The following is a 15,343-nucleotide window of genomic DNA, read 5'->3' as shown; positions in this document are numbered from 1 at the left end:
TCTTGTTCCAACATCTTGACCATCACAGCTCAAGCTACACAAAAAATCCATACACACTGAAACAGAGTACTTGACTATGCAGCTCACTGATTTTTATGTCAAGAAATAATTGTATGAGGAAAAAATATTTCAGAAGAGCTACAGGTGCTGAAAAATTGAGATAAGTAAGCTAATTAGGGCATAATGCTGTTACATACCTAACCATTATGTCCAACTTTGAAAACACTTGCCTTTTCTTAACAGAAGCAGCTGCAGACCACATAACAAATCCTATAAATAAACCACATGGAATTTTTCCCTACTAAATAGAGACCGGCTGTCTTTGCTAAACCATGCGACAGGGTGGAGAAAAAAAAGCAGCTCCACAGTGGGTTTTTTTTTTTCCCCCTTTAAAGACTTGTTTTATGCGCTCACATACTGAGCAGTCTAAATGCCACCTTTTCTAGGAGGGGTGAAATCCTTGCGCACTTTCAGAAGAATCAGGAAGTTGAGTGTGCCCGATTCCCAACACACGAATAGACCTTTGTTTACAGGACTGTAAGAAAAGATTTAAAGCACTTCCAAGTCCTTGCAAGTGCAGCATGTAAAGCAGTAAGAACACTGCGTGGGGACAGAGGTACCCTCTCCAAAACAGTAAGGCCAGTTATAACATATGGAACCTGATCTTCCCTTCTTTATTTGGGCTTTGGGGCTAGTGATATAGGGAAGAAATAAGTTAACGGGGACTAAGCAGCTCCCATACATACTCACAGATATACACACTGTACAAATGCTCGTGTTCTTTATATCATCTAGTCCATGTCTAAATTACTTAACCCATAACTTAGATTATACCCATGACAGATGCAATATTTCTTTTCATCTTTTTTCCAGGGTCTTTAAAAGGTAGTAAAATCTGGGTTTTGGTCTATGCACGCATATTATTGGAAGTACTGGGATTCCAGTACTACAAAAAATTAACATAGCTGCTACAAAAGAAACCAATGTTTTCTTAAGAGAAAAAAAAAAAAAAAAAGAAACTGCAGACAAAACAGAGGAACTTGCCTCCTGTAGTTTGTCTGAATGTAAGGAGGAGGAAAACAAGCTATCGGGTATCACTAAGCAATACCCAGCAAACTTGCAGAAACTTCAAACAATTGTTGCAGGTACTGGTCCCGCCTGGGCAGCCTGGAGGAAGGCTCCAAAACACACATTCACTCCTTGCAGTTCCCCAAACTGGTACACAGAAACAATCTAAAGAAAACCAGACCTAAACAATATACCGGAAATTTCTACACAAGCCCCCAAAGTGAGAAATACTTCATCAAGTGCAACTGCTTGCTCAGGGGAGATAGCTTTCTTCAGCCTGGTAAAATCAGTAGCTGCTCTCACTGTTGGTTTCAAGTAGTATCACTGCAAAACAGGATCAGAGTTGAAAATAACTGAAGCAAGAAGGTCCAATTTAGATATGTGCAACTTCTTATCCAGTATCTTTTCTACGCTATAAAGGAACAAAGTGGCTTTGGCTTGTAAGAGGCAGTGGTTTAACCGTTAAAACTTCAGCTAAACATCCAAACCGGTAGTTTTTGAATATACAGACTTAAAAACAATCATTGTTAGCATTTCCATAGCAAGAAATCTGGTATTTTTCTAAATTTAAGGGTAAAATACAGCCAGAAACCACAGTTAACCATATTTATGAACTTACTGCATAATCAGGTAAGTCAGAAATATGTTTCAGAAGCGCAGGAGAGAAGAAAGCAACTCAACTACCGTTACACTCCACCTCGCTTTACTACTAAAGCAACTGAGACGTACTAAGAGGAAAAAGAGGAACAAAAAAAAAAAAAAAGACAGTTTGTAATTTCTACAGTATTTTAAATCAATAGTTCAAGACGAAACAGAAATAAAGAAATCATGAGTAAAATCCTTAGAAGAGCTCAATATTGAAGTAATCAGTGCTGGCTTTCTGTGCACCACATCTTCCCCCATGGAAAAAGCATATAGCATCCCCAGTTACCAAAAAACAAACAAACAAAAAAACCACCCAACCACCAGTGTTTTCCATCTTGATCAGAAAGGCACATCACGCTTTCACCAGGTCCCTCCACGTGTCCAGCTTTTTCCAGGCACTTGTATCCAAAACAGCACAGAGAGCATCCTGCGTTTTCCTTTCTCCCATTTGCTCTTCTGCTCCCTTCAGAGGCAAAGCTCTCAGGCTTCCTCCCATTGCTTCATGGCAGGAGATAATACATTTTAAACAACCTTTGTAGGGCTTACAGTCCATTCTAAGTAACATACGTAACTTTTATACACACGCATACACCAGCCAACAGACGGATGCAGCACTTTTTGCACTACGTAAAGCATTTGGGATTGCAAGGGTTTCAGCAAGTAATTCAAGTGACACGGCAACCTCAAACAAATTACTAAATCAAATGCATTTTTTAAATCTCCCTCTTTATTGCAAGAAGCAATATTTCACCCTGTATTTGTACATGATCTATAAATCCCGTCAGTTAAGACCACACGGCCCAATGAACAGAAGAGCAACCCGAGGTCTCCGGGTTCATTCCTAGCTCTGTTAGCTTTTTAATTTTTATTTAATGCCTCCACCTATGCTTCTACTCCTCCTCGCTCCCTCTCTTTTGAGCCTGGGCTCCAACGCTTTGGGACCACTATTGGCACTTGCAACACTCTCTTCAAGGCACCTGACTACAGCTAAGCTCTACACTATCTGGAGTTGTCAGCAAGTGTCATCAATAAAATTTATTGGTAGCTTCCAGAAACATACATTTATTTTTTTTACACAATGCCAAATCTTTCCCCAAAAGCACAATTAGCAGCTCAGGTAAATCAGATACACCCAGCCATAGTGGAGAGAAATTCAGCAGCATTCACAGGATTACTGCACTCTCTGCTTATATAAGGAACAAAACTAGTTCTTCATATTCCTCTTAATAAGACCATTTGAAACCCTTCCCTGTTGCTACCTTATCTGGGACCAACCAACACTGAAGTGCCTGAGGCACTCCTTTAAAATGCTGTATTCCCAAGCTCAATGCATCAATTTAAATATTTCAGTAGTTGTTAGAGGGGAAAAATATTACCAAGAATGGAAGGCTGTTTCAGAACAGAACTGAAAGAATATATGTAAACACCTCAAAGGGCAATCCAGGGGAAATAAATGCCTCAAAGCTTTGGAAGAACTAATTAAAAAAAAAAAAAAAGAGGAAAAAAAGTGCTTAAATACCAGACTAGTTTTTAAAATTGCTTTTTTCTTATGTTTCTAAAAGATCACCCAACAAAAACTACGTAGCGTTCCTTAAGTTTTCCCCATGGACAAGTGATTCACAGCACAGTCAGCAAATACTCCCTGTTACTATTTTCATGCACAGCGCATAGACACGGCTCCCTGGGACTCAGGAAGTCACTTTCAGAAGGGGTAGAAGGACACTGGCACAGGCTCCCCAGGATCACATGCAAAACAAGCAAACAAAAGCACCCCAAACAAACCCAAATAAGCTGCAGCACCCTGCACAATATATTGTGGAACCTACTCAAAAAGCCAGCCCAAACCTCACGCTTCTGTGGGCCACGGAGGGAGTGAAATCGCTTAGTCCCTGACTCCCCTTCCCCTCACAAGAGGGAAAACAGGACAAAAAATCCCAAACAAGCAAACAAGTAAATTCTACTTATTCAGAGCCTAAAAGCAAATCACTCATCCTAAAGGATCCCTGGCCCTGAAGTCTACAGAAAAATCCTGCATAGTAACATACTGCAGGGACGTTATGAATGAAAACTTAAATTTAAGCCCAGTACAAATCTGTGTGTGTACACACATTATTAGCCCACTTAGGGTTCTAGAGATCTTTTCTAAGAAACTAGTTACCTTAGGAAACCTGCTGCCCTTTAAAAGATACTATAATCTTTATAATCCTTGCTGGTTTAAAACAGCGGAGGAAAAAAAAAAATACGCAAAACCTTCAAACATGCTGCAAAGTTGCACATTCTTGGAGCAGTAACAAGGATATCGTTTTTCATCATGTCCACATTACATGGCACTTGTGTGATTTTTTTTCTAGGGCAAGACATGAACCAGGTGCCTCAAACACCTAAAAATCACAGCATCCAACAAAACAGTAGGTCAACAAAAGCCATGCTTTTCATTTTCCCCTTTAAAACCTAACTGAAACAAAAATTTCCAATTTTACAATCATACACAGTTCTGCTTGCTAGATGATGTTACTGTAAGTCTAGCACTTTTAAACATATGAATAAAATTAAATAGCATCTATAGTATACAATCATAATACAGACAGTCTATCTACCATTTCTATGACTCCTTCAGTTTTTGAAGGAACTGTTAACACTCCCTTGCTGATAAGGAATGTATTTTAGATTACTTACCACAAAATATGGAAATAATCATATAGATCTGTAACACTGAGCTAGCAAAGAAAAAAAAACATTAAATCCAACTTCTGTACTGTTATGCTGAATTTGACTTTAACCTATCTCTTTGAGCTAATAAAAATCTTTCAGCTTACTGCAAGCCTTCCTGGTCTATGACCATTATTTCTAGCATATTGATTTAGTTCTTCCTAATATACCGCAAAAGACTTCCTGCACTGCTATGCTCTGGCTGACCTATTAAAAATAGTATTAATGTTTGTTGCTGTTGCTGCTTTTTTGAAGGGGGCGGGGAGGAGAGAAATGCTCATCTCATCTTTCCTATCAGTCTCGTTTAACTGCTGCCTCCATCAGCAAGCGTTTGTTTGTTATGCTAACATCTCGACTACAATTCTTCCTCCCGCCTCATTAAGTCTTCCTATACGTGCTCCATGCATTTCAAATACTTTGAGCAAGAAAATGCAACTGTGCACAACAGAGAAATCAAGAGGGAGAGTGCACTATGCAATCCCTGTAATTCTTAGGCTTAGCACCATCTCCTCTACCACCAAAGAGGTAGGATACAGGTTTGCCAGGGGGAATGAAAACCCAAGTAATAAAAATCAAGTTGAGCAACTGTACATAGAAGTCTCGCAAAAGATCTTGCAACAGAAACCCAGCACTCCAGAAATTATAAGACATCTCATATCTCATCTGCAAACAAACCGCAGTCCCAGGCACTGTTAGTTTTACATGCAAAAAGATGCACCAAGGTGCCTGTGCGCACTCACATACAACGGAGTGATTCAAGTCCTCAGTTTCCAAGTCATTTCCAAAGGGACATCTAAAGTGGCTGTGCCATTTGAGCTACGGTGAAACACCTCTTGAGACCAAGAGGATCCAACAAATCCACATTTCCTTCATAAAGGGCTCCCAAGGCTGGCAGGTTCTCCAGCTCTGCGGCTGCTCTACCACTGCTCCACTTGGGTGCATGGGGTGCCCCCACCTTCCACTTGCAGGAGGAAAACCATGAACTGCCAGAACCTTCTAAGAATTCGGCTTTTTCCCTCAGACAGGAGCACGTGATCAAAATTTGAGCTGCACCCGAGATAGCACAGGCTCGCTAACAGCGCATGCCAACTTTTCTATTATAAATAGGACTAAAGCATGGCTGTAAATATTTGTTCTGCAAAGAAACCTTTATGGAAGCATTAAGTGCCCTGTTCTGAATCCTCAAGCTGCATGTGGTTTTCAATTACTATGGAGAGAAGCAAGAGACACAGGAGTCATTCAGGACTGGCCAGGAGAGACTGAGCTTGAATAATTTCAAAAAAGCTTAGGGATTTTGCTAATGCTGCTAGCTTACAAGACTTCCCCTATACTCTCACATGTATTTTAGATGCCTGCACAGAAATTAACGCAGCCATGAACTTCCACAGCACCTCACTTAACGGCCAAAATGTTCATTTATGGTACAATGTTAACGTTCAACTAACAGATATATAATTATACCCTGAAAAACTACAACAATACAGAACCCACAGGAGAAGGGCAGACTGTGTTTGCAAATGAGTCTCCCGGTCTGAGTGTAAATTATGAGGTCTCCTTAGTGTATGTGTCTGCTGCTGGCAAGCATGAGCCCGACCACAGAGTAGTTACACCAAGACACGTTTCAAAGGCTAAATGAAAGTGCTGTTAAATCCCGACGTGTGCAACTAATATACACTCCCATCTACATTTCCTAGTGTCCTAATGGCCGTACTTTGCAGCAGTATGTAGGAAGCTCAGATATATTTTGTGATCCTTTTTAGCATCCATAAATAAATAAATAAATAAATAGGAACCAACTATCTACAGTTAGTAATACTGGAAGATCTTTAGGAAGCAACTAGGAGACCAGCAATAGGAGAAAGTTGAGGCAAGTTTTCCTTTCACAGCTTTCGAAATCCAGTCTCCCATTTCACCTGCCATTACCTTCGATAGCCTCTGTGCCATTAACCTTCAGAAAGAGCATTACCGGTTCTTTCTTCTGGCCGTGCTTAGCTCAAATGTGACTGGTTACAATCTAGGCACAATCTAATAAAGACCTCACATGCACACCATGTTATGCCTGTAATTGGATTTTCTTATAAACATGCAGAGCTGGCAAGGCCCGTGGAAGGGCTATTTAATCAATATCCACAACATGTTTTACTCCCTTAGGATGCTTTTACGTACGGCAGCATGCAGCTACACTGAAGGGCCTGGCATCAGTGAGAGTACTCAGTACACCGCTAAGACATACAAATACCTCTACACAATAATTAATCTTTGTTTACACCAAAAGGCTGTTTTGGAGTAAGTTTCACCCTTCAAAATAAAGTTTAGTTGGAATCCCACATAGGGACAATACAATCACTCTCATAGGGACAACACTCCATGAGATGTATAATAGTCAGTATAACAAGATGTGTAACAAGTCAGTCAATTTAGAACTAAAAGCTCCCACACCTGCACTTTTAAATTTGCTAAACATTATTTTTTGATCCTTTACATAAGAAACACATTCCTGGAATAAAAGGAAAAGTTAAGCTGCAGCAGAACAGATGTCACTGCTTCCTTTCTTAGATTCATGATTATAGAAAGCAAGGAAGAATAATCCAATATAAGAAAACACATCCAAGGGGTATCAGGAAATAAGAAACACAGTTACAAAAGTTACCCTACCATCTCCGGGCACCTTTCTGGCTTTTTAGACATAGAATAGAAGCAAAAAGGAAGCTAAAAGCAATTCCTTACTTCCCATGAATGAAGATTACACACATACAAGAGTACATATGCATATTTTTATAAACAAAACACATACCTAAACATAAACATTCACATATGCTTTAATGTGATCAAAGGGGTCATATAAAAGGGAAAGAGATAAACAAAGTTACTCGTGCCCCTCAGCGATAAGGAGCCTAAAATAACATTTGCTAGTCCATACGCATCAAAAGCGTAGAGTGGCACAGGTTAAGAGAGAACGCGCCCTCCAAGCCTGGGCAGATTCCCAACCCCACGGAAGTAAAGCGGGACTTGTTCTGTTATGGCTAGGAATTCACCCCTCGTCCGTGCAGATAAGGACATTTCCTCCTGGGGCAAGGCAGGCAACCTCTGCTGCGCTGAGCAGGGCATTGCCACCACGGAAACACGCATGTTGTCCCGGGCTGCAGCCATGAGCCTAAGCACAGTCTGCCCGCGACTCAACGCAGTGACACCCTTATTGCGGTGACAAACACCATCGTGCACGCAGCTCACGTACTTTATTTCCCCTGTAAAGGAGGGCCAGTGGCATTTTCCAAATGGAAATAAGCAACTGAAGATAACTCCCAAGCCATACGAGGTCTCTACTCTCTCTTTCTCCCTCTACTAGCAGGCCTACTTTTTGTTTATTCCACCTATGAATAATACAATATTTCAACAGAAAGCTCCTGCACGTACTTTAGAGCAACATTTTGTCATAGGACTCTCGTCTTGGAAATTAAAACAATACATGATTACATATTTTCAGATCCTCTCTTATCTTAAGCTGCCATAAAAAACAGAAGATAAGAGTGCAAAATCATTTAAGTCACTGTTTATTATTCTTGGGTGCTTCTAAAAGGCTTTCTCAAAGTCTCTTCCTGGTTTTTAATGAAAGCACAAATGCATTTTCCTTGGCCGGACTTCAGGCTGAAGAACCACACAGATCAATCACATTTCAACATCTACCAATAGAGCTGTAAGTACATAGCCAGGCTATGTTGATACATCATTTTGAACTACTACCTCATGAGTGGCTATCATTTACTGAATGCTTCAACTAGACAAGTGCAAAAATATAGGGTACTTACTTCAGAAACACTTTCCTGGAGGTCAGTAGAAATGAGTGAAGAATAAGGGTACCCACTACACGCTCAGTCTGAATTTTGATATCTAATGTATCCCTTCACACCTTGCAAAATATTTTCAGGTTGTCAATCAAGTAAGAGATAATTTTCCCATAGTAAAAAGGGTGGGGGAAGAGAAGGAGAGGAAGAAGTTGTTTTTAACAACCCTTTACTCTTCAGAGATTACTGCAAGATAAAAAACTCCCAAAATTTTCAACAACCTGAAGGCAGCGTTCCCTCCTCCATCATGAGTACAACAAAACATGAGAAAATAGGGGGAAAGGAGGTACTGAATACTCATTTTAGAAGTTGGAGTTTTTGCTTCTGATTTCCAGAATGGTTAATGGTATACTCTGCAATTAAAAATACAGGCATATAAAACTGCTAAGGATATGTTATGGTTGTTTACTCAGTGCCTTCTCATAAAGCCTATAAGAAGCTGTGTCTCAAATCTCTCAAGCTCTGCAAGTCCCATATTCAGGGCTGTTGACTATCTTCTTGACTATCACTGCATAACCAGGGCTGCTGAATACCAAGCCCATGATTTCCCACAGTACAAGTTGCAACAGATTTCTCTTGAGGGAATAAAAAATCTTTGAGGGAAGATTTTTTTTTAAAAGACCTTTAAGTCACCTAACAGGTCAGTGGCTTATGAGACTGCATACAGTCTGGTGCATGTTTGCTTTTTCCCCCCTTCCCCCTCCACCTTTTTAAAGGCAATAAATTCTACTCAAAAAAAAACCCAACCTGATGCGCCCATCAGATCACTGTTCTTACCTAATGCACATTTGATGACTCTCAAGATATACTGGCATAAAAACACCTATAAGTCATAAGCAAATGTTCTATGCTTACTGCTTCCTAACTGGTTTTTCAGCCTGTGGAAGCAACAATGTTCAAAAGTTACTACCCATGACACACAGTACACCCGCTTAACAGAGCAACAATACATATCCCTGAAAACTGTCAGCCTCATTTTTAGATGAGATAAAGCATTTTTATAGAGAAAGAAGTGGCAATGTGCTTGCATGCTACCTCCCAGAAATACTGCAATTACATTGCTCCCAAGCCCTACACAGTCACAATACATCCTGTCAGCTGGAAATCAGCTTCATTACACCAGCGACAGGCAGCAGGGAAGCTGCCCAAACAGCAGAGACTCTTGAAGCAGCGCCCTGGGGCTGTTTCATCTCATCACCAGGATACAGCAGGTGGGAGAGCTGCAGATCACAGAGTGCCAGACCCGTGTACACCACAGATGATGAACGTGCCCTCCAGGGTTTGCGACAGGTTTCTAAAGAAATACCAGCCCGGTCACTCCTGAGCCAGACCCGAGGGAGCTCCCGCCAAGCGGCTGCGCACACCAGCAGCTATTTTGATCTTGCGAGCGCTCCAGATTGCTTTACCCAGCAGCATACGCACCCTTGGCTGCGCTGCTTTTCGTAGATTCATGCACATTTCAGTACAGCTCTTCCCCTGGAAATACCTAAGCTTGGTGAAGACAAGATCTAGAATCTGCACGCTCTCAATATTCCATATCAATGGCTGTTACTGCTTTATTTATACACAAAATAGGGGGGAAAAATAATTCCCCAGAACAGAAGCGACATGGGTAGCGTTTCTGCTGTACTTGAGCATCTTTCGGAGCCCTCTTTGCGTCAGGCCCCGTCCCTGAGCACGGCACCACCCTGAAGAGCTGCCAGGTTCAATGGCGCAGTGCCCAGCAAGCGACTCTGCGCTGGAGCTGGCAGACCCGGCCGGCACACGCGGCACCAACAGGGCTCCGTGCACAGCCGTGCGGGCCAGCGCCACGGCAGCACCGCGGGACCCTCCAGCTCGGAGAGCATCCAACACGGATCATTTCACAGCCTGCATGGGTGTTCGTGCTGGATTCACAGCTCTTTTCTGAAAGGCTGCTTATTACATCTCTCATTTGCCAGGGTTCAGCTCAAAGGTAATGAGATTTCTAGAGCACTCTGGAGCTTGCTGGACTCACACACACAAGCCTCACTGCTTCGGAAAAGCTTGGCTTACGTACATGAAAACCAAACAACTCTAATGATGTATTCAAAACTTTTTTTCCATTATTTGTGCAGAAGTAACTATTTCAAGTGCCAGATTCTTGGAGAAAAAAAGGCTTAGATAAAAAGCAGTGAGAGCCCTGAAGCTATAGTAAGCTGGGTACATTCTTAATTCTAGCCACATGCAATTCCCCATAAAAGCCAATGGTGCTGTGATGCAAGCACTGTTACACGGAGACTCAAGTGTTTGCAGAGTCGAAGCCATCACTGTCAGACAGTGATTACAGCTCAAGGAAAGCTCCTGGCGCTCAGCTAAGCCCGCTAAAGCAGAGTGAAACGGATTCCCCCAAACAGGACACGTTTTTGAACAACAAGCAACAACAACAACAACTTCAGCTCCCGGTAGCACCAGGATTCCTCCCTCAGTCTGTCATAACGAAGACAACAAAACAGCCCATTCCTAGGAACCCCAAGCAGTGCTAGAGAAGAACTGGGCACAGAGATCTCATTTGAATCTCTTTAGCGCTTTTTACTCAGGACTGGATAAACAACAGCTGTGCTTAAGGGAGGCAAACAGAGCAGAACCCAGGGCATCCTATTACCCCCAGCTCCCCTCTCATTGATCAGCTGCCAGAGTTCTCTAGAGCTGGTCACCCCCTCCCCTCTTCCATCAAGGGCTCCATCTGTTCTCTCCCTTTCCTCCTGGCTACATAATCTTTTTGTGATTCTTGTGGTTTAAGCTCAACATACTTAATGGCAAAGAAATTCAGCACACAGCCAACAGCACGCGCTTACGCGCTCTTTAAAATACTTATAAACACGTACAACCCAGCTCACAAAAAACTGTTACATGCTGCATTTCACTGAATCTAACAGAAACTTCTCTAACAGAGCTGGAAAATCACTTGAGGCCAAACTTCTTTCACTTAAATCACTGGAGAAGAAGGAAGAAGGAGACTTGAATTCAATTGTGGGAACCTAAAGCTGAATTCACCATGAGTGAACTCTGTAACAGGCATTAAACAAAACCAAAATTGTCTTCTTTGCATTTGGTTATTAAGCCAGAGCTCATTAAGTGAGGAATAAATATTCTATTTCATTAGTCAAATAGAGATGGTTTTATCTGAGCCTTTACTACTTTCTAACATTCTTCACGGGAGTCGTCACCAAATACGTGTGAACAAAACTCCACAGATATCAGCCAGTTGCTGGACTATGCACCACCTCGCCAAGAAAGGCGGATAGGAGAGACATGAAATTTCTTTATCGTTGGCAGATACCAAGGTCAACATAAGTTTCCAACATTTTTGACTCGGGGGACAGCTTGCAGACAGTCAGTGACTTTATCCATTCTGCACCTGCAATACCTCAGGAAATAAAAATAAATTAAACAAAAGAATCATGGTCCGTGCTCAGGTCCCCAAGTTCAGACACTGCTTTAAGGGGGCAAGTGATTTTTCAACCTCTTCTCAGCTTGGAGTGTTTGGTCTTGCCAGATCAAAACAGACCCAGTTCTTTCTATTTCTCTCTCCTCCTTTCCCTTCATTTACCCATCTTCTTCCCTCACTATTTTAATCATCAAATAGCTTTTTATAACAGATGGTGAAGTACTCTGCTCCAAGTACATTTCTAATACTACATACACATCAGATCCAAGGTTGTAACATAAAATATGAACAGAAAAAAACAAGGAAGTCTTTGCTGAAGTGTAAACATAGATGGAGCCAAGATGGAGATGACCTCTCCTCTACAGTTACACAGACCACATCTAAATTACCACATCCATTTCTGAGCACCCATCGCTAGAGCAAGAGTTCACAGAGCTTCAGTAAAAGCAAACAAACATCCGATTCACTGAGAACTTGGGGAGGAAGAGAGAAGAAGCTCTGCAAAGCTGATCCAGGAACAAAAACTACAGATGATACTTTGTGGAAAAGTACTGTTTAGTAACACAAATTTGAATAGCATTACACACGTATTTAAAAATGAATGGATCCCATTACTTTTTTCCATTACTAGTGTTTTCCTTGCTACAAAAGATGATATTTAGATTTTTTTTTGTTTGTTTAATCTTAGGAGCTTTTTTTTTTTTTTTCCCCCAACAGGTTCTATCATCCTACTGACACATTATTTGGTCATTCAGGCTCAAATCACATGGTTCAAAACAAACATTAACCCTTCTGCTTCATACTAGAAAAGTACATAATACTAACAGTAAGGGTGTCTCACCCTACCACCCTTACATTATATACACAGTATATATTCCTGCAACCTGTTTAAATACTTAACACTAATACGCAGAGAGAAAGTATTCAGGAAGTGACAGGAATTAGCTGAAACGAAGCAGGTTACACAAATTACTTGTTTTTTTCTAAAACTTATTTCACTATCTAGATTGTCTTATTTCTATCTTCATTAAGAAACATAAAAACAACAAAAAAACAAGCCACACAAAACCACTATCTTTCCTCCCATGAGATCCCTTTTACTTCGCTCCTCAGTTTCATCTATAAGACTTCATTTCAAAGTTCCCGCTTGCTGGAAACTTGGTGAAAAGTGGCTTTTGTTTGTTGTTTTTTTACAGAGCAGAGCAAATGATTCAAATGAAGTGAATTAATGGATTGCTCTTGGCATTTTGCTTGTGCAAGTCACCTGTCTTAAGCGAGAAACGCTGCAATAGCTCACTTCTTTTTCTCCCTCCCATGTCAGCCAGGAAACTAAATTGAGTTTAATGCTTAGTGTATTCATCAGGAAATGATCTATCAGAAATGCAAGCAATCTAAAAACAAAAACAAAAGTCTTACAAAATATTTTGTAATACCAGCATGCCCCACATTACATGACATAACCCCTTTGAAGAAAAGTAAAATATGGACTAAAGCGGAACAGTTTGAATAACAAATAATTGGTCAGAATTGATAAAATCTGTTCTTTCACTTGCAGTCCTCAAAAAAGAAATGAATTTGAGGTGGGGGGGGGGGGGTACATGTTCAATAATTAGCAAGTGTTCCATGCACTTTTAATTACACTTTGATTACATATCACTACAGATATTACATATACTACATCTGAAAAGGTCTCAAATTAAAAAGTCATGTAACAGAAAATTTTGACTGGAAATACACATTTCATCAGAAACACTAACTTGACTATTCTAGATTTTTTTTCTAGATATTTATTCCAGATATTTCCTAGAAGGTAAAACTACATATATTGAGGTTACTTTAGGTGGTGGGTGGTAGATAGGATTGTCTTTTGAGGTGAACCAAGATCTTGTTTTTGTTTTCATTAAAAAATAAAAAATAATCTTCCATTCCCATTGCAATGTATGTGCTGCCTCAAAAACTATTTTAAAATAAATAGTTGTTATTTGTTTGTATGTAGCTCTATGCCTGGAAAAATAAGAGAAAAAATTGTCTTCTCGTCATCCAACTGAAACGTTCTCAAAGAACCTTAAGATCCAAGCAGTACTCCCTTTGGAAAAATAGAAGCCCCAGAGAGCTAAAAACATAATATCCAAAGAGCTCTATGAAAGTCCTCTTTTCCTCTAAATTTATACAGCGTGCTGCACAGTAAAACTACATACAGATTCACAAACACAACTCTTAACTACCATGTAAGATAAAAAGCCTTTTAGTAATTGCAAAGCACAGTTTATTTGAAAATGTGATGCTTGCAAAAGCTTCCAGACCACCAGCCCTAGAAACAAATATGCTATTCAGAAGGTCAATGCTGCAAACCTCCTCTTCATTTCAGACTGGAACAGTTGTTATTGACCACCAACAAACATCAAGATCATCAACATAGTGATCCAACATAATTATCAACATCTCTGCTCTGATCCTTACAAATTCTCTTTAGTGTCCCCCTGAGCAGAGCCACGTTTCAGGGGCAAATCCACAGAAAAACTTCAATGCCAAGTTTTCCTCCAAGCAGCCTCACCATCACCATGCCACAGGCTTCACTAAAGCAAATGGCTCTGTGCACGAACTTGGCTTCTCGCAAGCAGCAGAGATCACTTTTGAGCTCCATTCTCAGGCCCACCAAATCAGTTCTTCCAATTTGATGGACAAAGAAGTGAAATCATTTCATGTTGCCTCATACGTTACAGCTGAAGTATTTTGTCAAATAGACTCTCAGAGTGACATACAACGGCTCTTTCCCTCAACTTGAAACGGAATAGGCTTACCAAAGAGCTTATTTAAAAATATAATCTTCTTCCCCCAAACTGTATTGCGGTTAAAGACAAATTCTCTTTGCCACATAAACAGGAGCATAGATTGCAAACTCCATGACAGCTAGTAGTTGCAGCAGAAAACTTCTACTAAGGTCTGGATTTAATATAAAACATCATCTGCTTATGTAACTACAACATGATAAAATATTCCTGTCCTAGAAGGGTCATTTAATAAAATAGTAATAATCATACCAATGAACTTATCTCCTTAATTAAATGGCCAAAAATCTGTCTAGAGTTCAGGCTAGTTACATGATCTATAAAGCACAGAAAATTTTCTGTGTAGTTGAGAACTGAGAAACACAAGGCAATGATGGTATGAAATCTGAAGGGAAACATTAAATGTAGTTTTTGCTATTTTTTCTTCTCTCCTGTACATGTCAGAGGCTTTGTATTCTTGGTAACATATCCCTGAGAAACTGAACTACAATGCAGCAAACTCAAGCCGGTGCTTCAGCTGTGGTCACTAAGTGTGCTTGTAATTTAACAAGCCAAATCCTGCCCATAATAAAAGCTCTGCATTTGCAACAGGAAGATGTTTTACCCGCCGTCTTGTCCAAGTTCCATATTTGGCTATTCTCTTCTGTCTAGCCAAACATCCTTTGGTTTCAGTTTGATCTGAGAACTTAATTTCCTATTCTGCCCTGGCCGAGGCGGTTAGCGCTGCAGTAACGGGGAGTTGGTGCTCGGAGGAGGCTTCGTTTCCAGTCGCATACGCGGGGTGCTCAAACCCTGCGGCATCACCCAACTTCAACAGCCGCTCCCGCGTGCCCACCCCACAGCTGCAGCCAAATCATTATTTTAAGCACTTCTGGCGATGC

The 15,343-nt window shown here is 40.7% G+C and overlaps 1 protein-coding gene across 1 annotated transcript in view; it reads right to left on the bottom strand.

Annotated features, from left to right (window-relative positions):
- Positions 1–15,084, bottom strand: part of LNPEP (leucyl and cystinyl aminopeptidase) — a 56,222-nt gene extending 41,138 nt beyond the window's left edge. The window contains exon 1 of the mRNA XM_026044121.1: positions 15,067–15,084. The gene's annotated coding sequence lies outside the window, so the exon portion shown is untranslated. The remainder of the gene's footprint in view (positions 1–15,066) is intronic.
- Between the last annotated feature and the right edge of the window lie 259 nt (positions 15,085–15,343).

The sequence above is a fragment of the Nothoprocta perdicaria genome, unplaced genomic scaffold (assembly GCF_003342845.1).
Source record: "Nothoprocta perdicaria isolate Ctin4 unplaced genomic scaffold, notPer1 scaffold_35, whole genome shotgun sequence".
Classification (NCBI taxonomy): Eukaryota; Metazoa; Chordata; class Aves; order Tinamiformes; family Tinamidae; genus Nothoprocta; species Nothoprocta perdicaria.
Note: the sequence above shows the minus strand (reverse complement) of the source record. Positions and strands in the feature narration are given on the sequence as shown.